Source organism: Gossypium hirsutum, chromosome D06, assembly GCF_007990345.1.
Source record: "Gossypium hirsutum isolate 1008001.06 chromosome D06, Gossypium_hirsutum_v2.1, whole genome shotgun sequence".
Classification (NCBI taxonomy): Eukaryota; Viridiplantae; Streptophyta; class Magnoliopsida; order Malvales; family Malvaceae; genus Gossypium; species Gossypium hirsutum.
In genome coordinates, this window is record NC_053442.1 from 11,224,475 (window position 1) to 11,240,286 (window position 15,812).

Genomic DNA, 15,812 nt, shown 5'->3' on the forward strand with positions numbered 1-15,812 from the left:
TAGTACGATTGTGTCAACATTAATGGAAACACTTGTTAATTTTCATTTAATGATGAAATTAAGAGGTTAAGTGTATAGACTAAAATGGTGGGAAAGAAAGTCTCATTCTCATCTTACTTCACTGTAAATATTGTTTTTTGTAAAGGAAAGAAAAGCTCTAGGCTCTGTTGATTAATCGATTTTGCATGTAAGTGTTCCCAAAGCCTGTTCTTAATGAGTTTCATGTTTTTGAGATCCTCGTATCTCGATTTAGGTAACCTGCATGTCTAGTCTCAACCCTGTTAAAGTCCGAAGTGTTGTCATTGATAAACTAAATGTATTAATGTATAGATCAAGAACCAAATTAACCAGTAGATAATAGAGGAAAGGAAAGATCATGGATTGATCATTGACATTCAATTCCTGCTATTTTTGTATATAAATGTATATGGTAAAATGTTAGTAAACTTGTATTGATAATGTGAGAAAGGTAGTAGTCAGTAAAAAGAAATTTTTGTTATGTATATGGAGCCTAAATGAACAAAGGATACAATTGGCATGTCAATAGTGGTATTTGCGCACCATATGGGAAAAAAGGGTGATGGAGTGAAGATGAAAAAAGTTAACTAATTTTTCTGGGATTCTGCATTTGTTGCGAGTTTTCAATTTAATCTCTTTAGAGGTTTTGGTGTGTTATCAGGGGAGAATACTTAGCCAACAAGCTTTGCACTATGTGCATCTGGCATGTTATTAGTTGGAAAGCTCTTATGAGTAAACTAATGTGTTATCGACGGAGAATACTTAGGCTATGAGGTTTGCATTATGTGCATCTAGCATGTTATCGGTTGGAAAGCACTTATGAGCAATCTGGCATGTTATCGGATGATTACTCGCGTATTCCTTACTGTTCATGTGGAGTTGTCAGACTAAATGTTTCTAAATTAGAAAGTGTTGATTGAATGATTTATTTGAATTGAAATAAGGTATAATTGGGTGATGAACAATTTGAGATGCGCTATATGTTTGAATGTAATGCACTCATATTTTACATGTGAAATGTGTTGGCGGGATAAAGAAATTAATTCAGTGTTAAAAATGTATGAATTTTATTCGATGTGAGTTTAACATTTTAAACCTATGTACAGACTAAGCATATTTAATGCTTACCCTATTTATCTTTTCCTTTCCCTGTAGAGATTTTGGCAAAACTTAGCAGGCAAATTGATCCACAACTCACACTATCTAGTTTATGTTTCGATAGAATTATTTTAACTCTGCACCATGTTAAGTGGCATGTACATATGGTTTATTTGGTCATAATGTATATGAAATGAATGATGACGTTTTGAACGTTGTGTATATATATATGCACTTTCATGATAATTGTTCAATGTTGGTGTAAACTATTAATACGCTTAAAATGGAAATAATTGCGTGTATTAGAAATGTTAATTGATTTGATTAATTGGCGGACTTATAAAAGTGGATTATTTGGCAAATAATAATAATATAATAAGAATGTGCGGCAGATTGTCATTTGGTGAATAAGCTCGAATGGTCATTTTGTTTAAAAGTATTCGTAATGAATTATAAAATACTGAAACTAATAATGTTCCTTAAACCTTGATCAGTCTCATAAATTTTTATACCTCTAATGTATATATATATGTATGAGTAGAATAAAAATTCTGATGACTTTAAAAATATATTTATTCTTCTGTGGCACTCCATAACTCGAGCCCGAAGACCAAGCTAAGGAAGAGGTGTTATAGTAATGCAACCAAATCCCATGTATGATTACCATGAAAATCATTCATTTCTTCCACATATCTTGTTGCCAACTAAGATTTTCCTTTGTTGTACTAATAGTATTAAGAATTGACACATTAGATAAAAATGAGGTGAATGCATAATATGAAGGTGATACGATGATAACTCAAAAAATTGAAAATAATATGAGGATTATGAGAAGAACATATAATTTTTCACAGTGCAATAGGTTTGTCTACTTGAAGCATTACCAAAGCTAGAGAACATGGTAGTTAAGAAAATGAGTGAGTTGGAACATACCCCTATTTTGTACCTATAGGAGGATTGTTAGAAAGATGTATAGAAGATCATCTGGAGTATATTTGAAACAGTTTTAAAGGAAGTATGACATTAAGAATAGGAAAAATAGAAATTGGCAGAGTTTCTTCAATTTCTTTTTAATCAAGGGTTTTAAAGGAAAAATAGGGAAATGCTTCAAAGAATGTGACATGAAAAAGAAAAGTATTTATTATTAGTAGAATCATAACATTTGTACCCTTTTTAATGTCGAGAATACCCACAAGAATATGCATTTAATGGATTTTGGAAGAAGTTTTTCTTTTCCATTGTATGATTATAAGCAAAATAGGTATAACCAAATATGCGAGTAGAAAGAGGATAAGAAGATTGACATGGAAAAATAATAGAATAGGGACTTTAGTTCTCCAAAATAAAGGAAGGCCTTCGATTAATAAGATAACAAACAATAAGAACATCACCCAAAAAATGAAGCATATCCAAACAATGTAACAGATTTGACTCCTTGTGCATGGGCAATTGGAAGCGGAAGAAGTCCATCTCTTTGAACTTAGGTGACATAAGTAGTGGGTTGGTTTTTGTGAGAAGGCCATCAATGTAAATCCCAACAAGTATCATGTGCATGACCACTTTTCTTACAATAAATGTAATAAGGCCAAGATCCTTTTCCTTTTCCTCTTCGATTATCATCTTGATAGCTAGTTTTATGTATTGCTAGCATAGAGGATTCTGCTTCAACTTGGAATTGGTTTGAAGAGATGTAAAGTAACAGATCAATCATATCGGCAAGTGTAGGAATGGTTGGGCTAGTAAGAATCTAATCTCGGACCGATAAAATTTAGTAGCTTTTGTTGTTTTTCAAATATTTAAAACTCGTGTTGAGAAATAGATGAGTTTTTTCCTTAGATACTTGCTTATAGATTAAGGAAGAGAGTTTACATCACAAGAATTTAATAGTTTTTTTTTTTGTGAATGAAAATGGCATAAAAAAATTTATAGCTACTTTCATGCCACAACAAAATGGGGTTGCATGGTGAAAGAATAGAATCATTATCAATATGGTTAGCAACATACTTTTAGAAAATAAAATACCCAAAACTTTCTAGCCTAAAGCAATCAATAGAAGAGTACATGTTTTGAATTGAAGTCTTTCGTTAGTAGTGAAAAATATAACCACAAAGGAAGCATGGAGTGGAATTATAAATTCAGTTGAATACTTTAGGGTTTTTTTGCTACATTTCTCATGTTCATTTGTCTGGCAATTCATCTGCCACAATTTATTGAGACAAATTAAGCTATTTTCGTTACTTAATGAGCTTGTATTCAAGTAATTTTACGTCTTTTTATGTTTAACTTTAGAATTATTAGTTTGAAGTTTAAATCAAATAAATTGAGATTTTGTGTTGTTTTATGACGTTTTAGGCCGGTTTGGGCCTAAAGAAGAACTAACAATTTGATTGAGTGTGCAGGACAACAACTTAAGTCGAGGAGACAATGAACTACCATGGATATCACAACATTTAAGGAGAAATTCGCGACATTAAAGCAAGTCTCAGCACTTAGACGATTTTCCAGCTTAAATCCACGAGGCAAGCTACTGGAGTCAATGTCGCGACATCACAAAGGCAAAGTCGCGACATTCCACCTGAGTTCTGAAAGGCCAAGCATTTTGCTAGCAAAGTCGCCACATCGATTTGATGGACTCAACAATTCTATAAGGTTGGTTTAGTTCGCACAATCACATTTAACTTGTTAACCAACTTGTAATTGACCTAATTAGATCATAGTACATAGAAACTACAAATATCAACTCAAAACCACATATTAAGGATGAATTTTCATACTTTTCAACCATTATTCAATTTTCGGTTCTCTAGATTAGGTTTTCATTATTTTTGCTTAACCAGAATCCTTCTATTCCAAGTCTAGAAGTTGCGAGTGGACAATGTTCCGGACACATGTTGTTATATTAATTTATCAATAAGTATTCTATTATCTATTCTCTTATTTATATCTCATTCGTTAATTGAATGTTTTTATAAATATGAGAATGAAATCTTTGCTTCATAAATATTTTGCATGATTGATTACTTAACTAGTTATTTAACCGAGTTCTTATTATCTGAAATTGGGTATTTATTCAAGTTTGCTAAAGTTTGTAGTATACTAGGATTGACGATCCTAGTGGGATAATTAGACAGGTGAGGCCGAAAGGGTATACTGTTGTGTAAGTCTTTAGTAGACTTGTGCTGAGCAATGAGACCGAAAGGGTGTCCATATGCCTGAGTGAGACTGAAAGGGTATCTTGGGTAGTAACTCTTAGTGAAGATGAGATCTAGAAGGTATTCTTAGTTAAAGATGGTAAATAGCTCAATTTAAGTAGATATTGGTTTGATTAACAATTAGGGATTCAATCAACTTTAGGCTAAGTAGCTTGCATCATTTAAACAAGCAATAGGAAGTCCAATAGTTTTAATCTTAGGAGCAGTTTTAATTTAATTAACTTTATTTTAATCTTAATATTGGACTAAACTACTAATTCGTAACTCGACTAGACAAATAATTGTTTTCTAAATAATTAATTTAGTAATAACTTTCTCCAACTTAGCAATCCTTTGGGTACGATCCTCAAAATACTTCTGTGTAAATAGAAACTATATTACAATTTGACATGTACACTTGTAGAAACCGCAATTCACTTTTATATTTAATTGAATTTTCTTATGCCTCGACGCACTCACGCTGGGGTGCGGTCAGTAATACTAACTAAGCTAGGTGATAGGAGCTTGTAGTGTAATTTGCTGAGAGTTAATGAAGAATAAAAGCTTATAGACTTTGTGGTCCAATTTCACAAACCATTATCATAAACGAGGATGTCATGTTTGAAAAAGACAAGAATTGGGATTAGGATAATAATAAAGAAACCATTTTGTGTAATTTGAAGTGGGGTGCATGTGTAGTTCCTATTGTCGAGATTGAAAATAAGATTGGTTTTGACCTTGATAGTGAAGAGGAAAATCTATCCTCTAACTCTATCTAGAAACCATGCTTCTACTGTGAATCAAGGAATAGAGAGCTCCACCAGTTTGGATGAAAGGCTATGAAACAAGTGAAGGATTTTTTAAAGATGAAATTGATAATGTTAAGTTTGCAGCTATTGAAATTGGTCTTATTCACTTTGAAGACACTATAAAAAGTAAAAACTAGAGGTGAGCGATGGAAGAAAAAATAGAAGCAATAAACAAGGTACATTGGAATTAATAGATTTGCCTGAAGGAGGAAAAAAGATTGGAGTTAAGTGAGTTTATAAGATTAAATTTGATGAAAACAAAAAAGTGAATGAACACAAGGCCAAGCTTGTAGTGAAGGAGTATGCATAAAAACATGGGGTGGATGACATAGAAGTTTTTACCCGTGACATGTAAATAGACAATTCAATTAGTGATAGCACTTGCAACTCAAAGGGGATGGTCCATATACTAACTAGACAAGTCATCATTTTTTACATGGTGAGTTGCATGAAATGTCTTTGTGGAACAATCTTGTGGTTATGTGTAAAAGGGAGGTGAGCAAAAGGATTACAAGTAAGTTTATAAGATTAAATTTGATGAAAATGAAAAAGAGAATGAACACAAGGCCAAGCTTGTATTGAAGGGGTATGCATAACAACATGGGCTGGATGACATAGAATTTTTTACACCTGTGACATGTATATAGACAATTCAATTAGTGATACCACTTGCATGTCAAAAGGGATGGTCCATATACTAACTAGACAAGTTAGCATTTTTTATATGGTGAGTTGCATGAAATGTTTTTGTGGAACAATCTTGTGGTTATGTGTAAAAGGGGGGGTAAGCAAAAGGATTACAAGTTAAAAAAGGCCCTTAACAAGCTTAAACAAGTGTCATGAGCTTGGTACAACTGCATAGAAGCCTACTTCATTAATGTCTCATTTGGTTATTGTTGGTGATGAGGAGGAGTAGGGGAAGAAATCATAGAAACAGAACAAGGCAGCAAGATGCAAGAAACATTTTTACTTGCTCACAAATGTGCAGCAATGGTGCTTATGGCTTTTTAGCTCATTTTGCTAATTTTTTTCAATAAAAAAAACAATACATATATAACCATATACATCACCAAATACTCAACTAATCCCACTAATCAACATTGGGACTATTAAAACATTGCTTGTGCACATAAACAAGCCACCTAAACTAGTCATTCAACACCTAATGTATCAAGTTGTCATCAAGCTTGTTCATTTTCAACCAGTTTAATTACAATGAAACTAAACAAAAAAAAACATTGTTGTTATAGTAAGCATACGTGCTGCAGCATGTTTACAAGCTCCATGCATTTCAACAAAAAATCTCACAGTAGCATGGTTGGCCAATTTCAACACTCCTCCTTGGACTCCATGCTGCGAATACCAATAATTCAACAATTTTTAAACTTGACAGTCAAAAGATGTTTTGTTTCAAGCTGAACCTGCTCAAGGAATACATTTTCAACCTTGGCCTTATTTTCAACCAAATCTGACTCACACAATTGACCATACTAGTCTTTTGTGCCAAAGATTTGTTCATCAAATAGAGTATTCTCCTCCTTCACAGCCTTAGTTGACAACACATCTTGCCTTGTTCCCTTGTTCATTACAATCATGTTTCTTCTTACATATACAATTTACGAGTATAATTTGCTTGCCTTCAGTTTTCCATTTTGGTTTGCACCTACTCAAGCTTGCATTTAGACCGTCTGCCACTTCGACTTGCACCCACTTGGGTTTGCATTTAGACTATCCTCCACTTTGGCTTGCAATTCAACAGGCTCACACTTTGCTTACTGTCTTCAACAGGCTCACAACTTTAACAGGCTCGCACTCTGGCTTACTGTCTTCAACAGGCTCGCACTTTTACAGGGATCGCACCTTTACAGCTCGCATTGAGCTTCTACATGTCGTTGAGCTCACACCTTTGACAGACTCGCAGCTTTGCATATTGTCTTCAACAGGCTCGTAACTATACAGAGCTCACACCTTTAACAGGCTCGCATATTTGCATATTATCTTCAACTGGTGTCTTTAACATGCTTGTAACTATATAGGGCTAGCACCTTTACAACCTGCACTGAGCTTCAACATGTTGAGCTCGCACCTTTTGATGATCTCACACCACTTGCTAAGCTCACAGCTTGCACCACTTGCTAAGCTTGTAGCTCGTAACATCTTGCTGAGCTCGCGCCACTTGCTAAGCTCACAGCTTGCACATCTTGCTGAGTTCGCACATCTCGTTGAGCTCGCACCACTTGATAAGCTCACACACTTTCCTTAAAACTCCTCATTCAACTTATTCCAAGCTTGTTTGGGAGTCTCTTAAGGTTGATTTGATGTTGTCTTTCCTACAAGCAGTCCTTAATAACATGCTTTGACAACTTTTTTCTTTTTAACAAGCAGTGGAAACAAAAAATTAATACAAAAATATACCATTTGTTGAGCAGCCGTTCAAAGATCATAAAATCTCTGATACCAATAGTTGACAGTGAGGAGGAGCAGAGGAAGAAAATAGAGAAACAAAACAAGGTAGCAAGATGCAAGAAATATTTTTACTTGCTCACAAATGTGCAGCAAGGGAGCTTATGGATTTTTAGCTCATTTTGCTCATTTTTTCAATCAGAAAAACAATAAATTTATAACCAAATACATCACCAAATACTCAACTAATCCCACTAATCAGCATTGGGACTATTAAAACGTTGCTTGTACACATAAACAAGCCACCTAAACTAGTCGTTCAACACATAATGTATCAAGCTATCATCAAGCTTGTTCATTTTCAACTAGTTTAATTACAATGAAACTAAACAAAAAAAAAACCTTGTTATTATAGCAAGCATACATGCTACAGTGTGTTTACAAGTTGCATGCACTTCAACCAAAAATATCACAACAACATGGTTGGCCAATTTTCAACCGTTACAAGTGCAATAACATGAGGGGAAATGATTAAATGCTAAAGTTACATATTTTATGTAATTAAATTGGTTAATTTATAAGAGTGTACCACTAATTTTTCCATGTTTTTGTTGAATTTTGTGCAGGGGTGCAATTTGGGGCTAAATAGAAGAAAAAAGAAACAATTGGGCTAGATTGAAGAAATGAGCAAAGAAGGAGGGCCAAAGCAGAATTTTTCCAAGATTAATTAGCTGAAATTTTTGGTTGACTTAGTGGGAGATTATGTATGTATTTTTAATATTTTAGTCCTTGATTTTCTATACTAGTTGACTCTTAATTTAGCAAAGCCTCTAGTATAAATAGTGGACTACTTTGTTCATTTTAATCATCAAGTCTTGAATCAATTGAAATATCAAGCTTTCATCTTTCAATACATTCTCTCCTTTCTATTCACAAATTTATTGTCTTTAGTTTCCTTTACTTTCAATTCCTAAATTTCCAGCTTGTTACCACTTACCATTTACAACTTCTTTTTCAAACTTTCTTTTTATTTCCAGTAGCCACCCTACTTTATTACACCACCAAAATTCCAGCCCCCAAACTAAATCACGCCATCCATTCCTTTCACCCATTTTACCTTATTTAATTTATCCAATACCAACATGCCCCAAACCTTAGCCAACTAAATTCATTTTCATCTTTAGGTCGAAATTAGCCTCGTCAAAACCCGTGAGTTACGAACCCGAGCAACTTAATTCCTAAATTCCAGTACTTATTATTTCTCCAGATTAAGAGTATGATTTTGTCAGCTCATGAAGTCAGATCAACACTAAGTCAAAAAGACGTCGTTTAAGTTAGTGTGGTTAGACGTACAGTTGGAATTCTGAAAGGAACGTTTCTAATCGGTTTTCTGTGAACACATTGGCGTGCCAAGTGGAGATAGTTGTTTGGTTCCGTCAAGGGAAGTAGTAACTGGATTTAAATGTCTCACGTGGTTGAGGACATTAGTTCGAGCTAGGCTCTTCTAGAACGCAAGGCTGCCGGAGTTCTAAATCACGAACGTTTCGTGGTTGTTCGATCGGTAAGGGTTAGTTATTGGACATTCCATAACTAATTTACAAAAGGAAGAGTTGGTGTCCGAGGCGTCCTTGGTAGCTATAACTAGCTTATTGGAAAAGAGGAGTTCATCTAATTTTGAGGATCGGTTCAAAGACGAGGAAAAATCTGTGCCTGAAGCTGAGCTTATTCTAATTAATTTTTCTTCATATTTATTTAACTGTATTTATTATTCTGTTTTCAACTTTTTCTTTTCACGCATTTTATTTATTTATTTCAGGTCTTCAAATTTTATCCCCCCGAATTTCTTGGGCACGACAACTGCCCCGACATAAATCTGGTCAAAAGAGGAACAATTTACAGTAAACCCAATCTCAGAGGGATCGACCCTACTCCCTATACTGCTTAAATTGCAAATTAGGCGTAGGTTTATATTGGTGGAATCGACACCCATCAGGAAAATTTTATTTATTATGTATATATTACAATAGTTAGACATAAAATAAAAAATAGTTAATATAAATTTAAACTTGAAATTAGAAAGATAAATAATAACTCTAGTAAAAAGTAAGACCTCTTCAAAATAAGCGAATTTTTTTCTTTCTCTTTGCTAAAAATAAGTCATGGGAGTGGCTAAATATTACCAATTGAATTAGTTTATTGCTAAAAGACATATTCAAACATGTGCAAAAAATAATAATCCTACCAAACGTAACATAAGAGTTTTTGAAAAGTATGACCACCAACATATTTTGTTCTTTTAAGACAGACTAATGGCAAAGTATTAATCATAAGTTTGTATGTTGATCTTATTTTTACTGGAAATGATGAACTAATGTTTGCAGAGTTCAAAGATTTCATAAACCATGAGTTTAACACGAGAGATTTCGGAATGATATACTTCCTTAGTTTGGAAGTGGTGCAAAGATTAGAAGCTTGGGACAGATAAAATCTCATTGCCTATAATCTAATTGTTCCAAGCTTTAAGCTTACGAAGGATGAGGGTGAAGTTAAAGGTGGACAAGACTTACTATAAACAAGTTGTGGGTAATCTCATGCATCCCATAGCAACTCTACCAGTTATGAGGTTCATGGTTAGTCTTATTAGTAGGTATATGGAGAATCCTATGGAGCTTCCTTTACAAGCATCATAAAATAAAGTGTTTTGAGATACTTGGAATAAACTTAGTTTGGAATTTTTTATAAGGGAGGCGATGATGAGCTCGTTCCTTACACAAATCACTTGCTGGAGATTTGGAAGATAGAAAGAGCACACGAGGCTATGTGTTTTTATTGAGCTTAGTAGCAGTACCTTAGTCTTTAAACAAAAGTAGAAAATCCATCACTACGGAGGCAAAATTTACTGTTGTTGATGCTTCTTATGCATGTCAAGTAGTTTAGTTGAAACAGGTCTTGCAAAAGCTAGATTCGAAATAATGCAAGACAACTATTATCCATTATGATACACTACACCAAAACAGGTCTTTAGCAGCGTTTTTTTAGGCCTTTAGCGGCGCTTTTTAACGCCACTAAAGGTATTTGCGACGCTTCCTCAAGCGCCGCAAAAAAGGCCGCTAACGAAAACGTTGCAAACGTTTGCAGCGTTTACAAACAAAAACGCCGCTAAAGACCATGTTCTTTAGCGGCACTTAGAAAAAAATGCCGCTAAATACCATGTTCTTTAGAGGCGCTTAGAGAAAAACACCGCTAAAGATCATGTTCTTTAGCGGCGTTTTTTATTAAGCGGCTCTAAAGAACATGGTCTTTAGCGGCGTTTTTTTCTAAGCACCTCTAAAGAACATGGTCTTTAGCGGCGTTTCTTTTTAAGCGCCACTAAAGAACATGGTCTATAGCGGCGTTTTTTTCTAAGCGCCGCTAAAGAACATGGTCTTTAGCGGCGTTTCTTTCTAAGTGCCGCTAAAAAACATGGTCTCTAGCGGCGTTTTTTTCTAAGCGCCGCTAAAGAACATTATCTTTAGCAGCATTTTTTTCAAAGCGCCGCTAAAGAACATGTTCTTTAGCGGCGTTTTTATACAAAAACGCTACTATTTTTGGGATTTTTTTATATTAAATTTTTAATTTTTTCAGCCCTCCTGTAGCAACAAATCAAAAGCAACCAGATCTAAACCAGCCAAAAGCAATAAATTTATATAATATTTCAAATTAAATGAATAAAATAATATTAATATAAATAAATAAAAGTGAATTCATATTATTTTTGCAAAAATGTTAAATGTTCAAATGATAAAAATATTTATGCAATACACTATGACGGCGGAAGTTGCGACTGAAACATCTTCATCATAGTCTGAAGCTGCTGCTGGAGTTCGTCATACTTTTTGCTCTGCTCTGCTTCTCTCGTTGCAGCCTCTACTTCCATCGCTGCCTCCTCTGCTTTAAGTTGTAGCTGGAGTTCTTCATATTTCCTTTGAACCTCAACTGTGGTCGCTTGCATCTGAGCAATCTGGTCTTTTAACCTCTGAACTTCAGCTTGAGCCTGACTCCCCGAAGCCATGTATTGCTGCGAACTGGATCCAAAATATTGGGTTGGGCTAATAAAAGATCCTTGAAATCGAACCCGACCATACCTTTCAGGACCCAAAACTTCAGTAATAATCCGGTTATCAATGTCTTCAAGATGAACAGAACTATCACTAGAAGCAATCGCTTCGTACTCCGCCTTTTTGTCCTTTAGTTTTTCCTAATAAATAAATCACATAGTTAGGAACGCAATATATATTAAAAAACATATGCAATATAACAATAGTCGCATTACAAGCAATGAATTAAACCATTAGAAAATAAACACTATAAATAACTAAAACAAGTCAAATCGTATTAAGTAAACGTACCATTATTTCACCAGCTTCAAGAGTCATGGGATATCCATCTTTCTTCCTATGTGTAATTTCAAAAAGTTGAAGGCGTCCAACTTTTTGACTGGACGACAGTTCCTACAATATAGTAGCAAAAATATTATTTAATGGAAAGTTATACATATTTAACAATATTAAAAAATTAAAAATACCTCCGCCTCAGCTACACATGCAAAACTTCTCGACCCGGCTGTGTGAGTGAATTTTTGTTTCTGCCTGCTACTTTTTCCAACTTGTTCACGATCCTACATTATGAAATTTTTAGTACGTAAATAGTAAATACTATAAACCAAAATAATTACAATAGTTTGGAAGTATGTCATACCTCGCCTTTCTTCGAATGCCAAAATCTAACCGCATCTTCCCATTGGTACCTCAACATACCTGGCGGGACATTTTGCAATTTCTCATCGAGGGTTGTTTTTGTCTTATAATAATTTTTCTTCAAAGTACTTTTATTGTCTCTCCATGTTTTTCCCAATGCCTTCTTTACATAAGCATCCGAGACCTCTAAAGCAAACCTCGCCTACAAAAAACACAAGTTAATAAAGTAAATATAAATGAAACTATTTCCCAAGCACTACAGATGACATTAACATTTTGTTACCTTGATATTATCGAGGGCTTGGTTGTTGTTGCTATCGGGCATTTGACGCCATGACTCGTAGTTGATAGGCAACATATTCGCATTTCGTGCTAAAATGCCCATGTATCCTGCTAAAAGTCGAGCTTCTGATCCAACAGGCTGACCAAAACTGTTTCGTCCAACTTTGACACAATCTACTGGATCTAACTCGTATAACTCTCTAAGTAGCGTACGTCCTCGACCTCTGCGCGTCCCACCATTTTCAGCTACAAATGGTATATTATAATATAAGAATTTGAAAAATAAATCAATTATAAGTCAACACGCATGTAAATTAAATGTAAAATTACTTTGAACTTCTGTAGGATCCTCAGGTGTAATCGGAACATTCGAAGATTCAATTGTTATATGTTGTTCAGTACTATTTGTGTCTGTCGAGTTTGGATCATTTTGAACAATGCTTCCCCTTAGAATTTTTCTTCTAGGCATTTTATCTGCAATACACATAAAATGTAAGTAAACTTAATAACTAATTACAACAATAATAGCACATATAAAATAGTTGAAATATATAATAAGACCAAGATTTAAATTATGATATTACATATAATTAAACAATCGTAAAATCTTACTACATCATTATTCGTAAATATCTTCATCCATATCCTGATGAACCCATTGAAATTGTGCACTAGTACTAGGGATATTATCGTTTAAGTTTTGTTCTGGAAAGGGCAAAGTTTCTGATCTGTCGTCGATGTTATCTCTACTTCCACTGCCCATGTCAAACAAGTCTCTAGGGATGTTACGGAGTACAACGTACCAACCCTCATTAGTTGGATCTTTTGAGTAAAAAACTTGTTCGACTTGAGATGAGAATACATACGGTTCATCTATCAGTTGTTGTCCTGTGTGAATCAATCGGTCAAAGTTCACCATTGTAAAACCAAATTGATCTTGCTTAATTCCTCGAGCTGTATTAACATCGGCCCAATCACCTCGAAATAAGACAACTTTCCATTTGCCGTAGTAATCCAACTCAATTATATCAGTAAGATGTCTGAAATATTCCATATTTCCCTCGACAGGATTATTGTCCCTAGCACTAGCATAACTTGTAATTGCAGAATTAACAACTATTCCACAATTTTGCGTTCTCCTCAACCTCTCGTGATATTTTGTATGAAATCTGAATCCGTTGATGAGGAACGCACTATATCTTTTAGCCACTCAATTTGGACCTTGGGAGAGTCATTTAACTTCGTCGTTTCCGTTCTTCCCACTCCAAACCTATTGAATGGAAAGTAAACTGAGTAATTAAAAATGTTATGAGAAAACATTATTATTTGTAAGCGGAAGTTCCAACTGCATACCGTTTGGCTTAACCATTCATAAAAAGATTCTGTAAACAACTTATTGATATCTCGATGTTGTGTTCTTCGGGAGCGCAAACGAGATCTCAATATTTGTTTGTACTCACTATGTTAAAAAATGTTCACTTTGTTAGAAGATAAACAATTTTTAGTTTGATAAATATTTATCAAATTTGTAGAACTTACTTCCGTAAAGGTTCTATTGATTCGTGGTGAAACAGAACATATCGATGTGCTTGTACCCACGATAAATTATCTAATTCTGCAATTTCAACTTTGCCGATTGGTTCTCCAAAACTTTGGAACAAATAAGTATCGGCTAAGTTATGGTCCGTGAGTCCAGCATTCCTATTTGGTCTGTTCAACCTTGTTTCAATCTTGAGCAGAAGGTCATACATTCCTCTGCCAAGTAGCCTTCAGCAATCGATCCTTCTGGATATCGCTTGTTGCGGCAGTAAGACTTTAATTTGGATAGGAACCTAAACACAATAGACAACATTATCAAAAGTTGTAACTAAAGGCATAGAGGTGAATATTGGAAAATTTTAAAAATTTAAATTAACACCTTTCTATGGGATACATCCATCGATAGAAAACGGGTCCGCCATGAATTGATTTGTGCGGGAGATGGATTATCAAGTGAACCATAATGGTGAAGAAGGAAGGTGGGAAGATTTTCTCCATGTTGCATAAAGTCAGAGCGGCTCGATCCTGTACCTTCTGAAGTTCTTGAACATCCAACACTTTGCCGCAAATGGCTTTCATTATATTGGATAGTTCAATTATACAAGACGTCACCTTCTTGGACATACAACATCGTAGAGCAACTGGCAGTAAATCTTGCATCAAGATGTGATAGTCATGTGATTTTAGCGAATATAATCTTCGATCTTTAACACTAACACATCGAGATATATTTGATGCATACGCATCTGGAACCTTTATATCCTTCAACACCGTGCAAAATAGTTCTTTCTCTGTCTTGGACATTGAGAAAATAGAAGGCGGCAACTAATATTTCCCATTCGAAAGTGGATTCGGATGAAGATCAGGTCAAATTCCCATCTGAACTAAATCAAGTCGACTCTGAAGATTGTCTTTTGATTTTTCGACTACATTCAAAATTGTACCGACAATGTTCTCACAGACATTTTTCTCAATATGCATAACATCAAGATTGTGTCGTAATAGGTGGTGCTTCCAATAAGGCAACTCAAAAAAAACTTTTTTTTTCCACAAGTCCGCATCATTAGGATCATCCTCTTCATCGGAGTCATCATCAGCTTCATCATTTGATCTTCTATTTCTTTGCGTGTTTGGTGGTTGGTTCATCTTCCCATAAATGAAATTCATATCTTCCAACATGAATGAGATTTCAGAGCCACTGGTCTGCGAAGGAGCTTCTCTGAACTCTTCAGTGCCGTCAAATGCAAAACTCTGAAATCTAAATCTATGATTTTCCGGTAACCACCGACGATGCCCCATGTAAGAGAACTTCTTTCCATTGTACAACCATTGCGAACATGTTTGTGCAACACAACAAGGACATGCATAACGACCCTTGGTACTCTAACCGGATAAATTGGCATAAGCGGGAAAGTCATTAATGGTCCACATCAAAGCTGCACGTAAATTGAAGTTCTCCTTTCTCAGCACATCGTATGTCTCGACACCAGCCCATGATTTTTTTAACTCTTCAATAAGTGGCTGTAAATAAATGTAGATATCATTCCCGGGCCCTTTCTCTCCAGGGATAATCATAGATAAGATAAGGGAAGATTGTTTCATGCAAATCCACGGAGGCAGATTGTAAGGAACAAGCACTACTGGCCAAGTAATGTACGCAGTGCTCATTATCTTGAAAGGATTAAATCCATCAAATGCTAGCCCAAGCCTCACACTCCTAGGATCGCTTGCAAAGC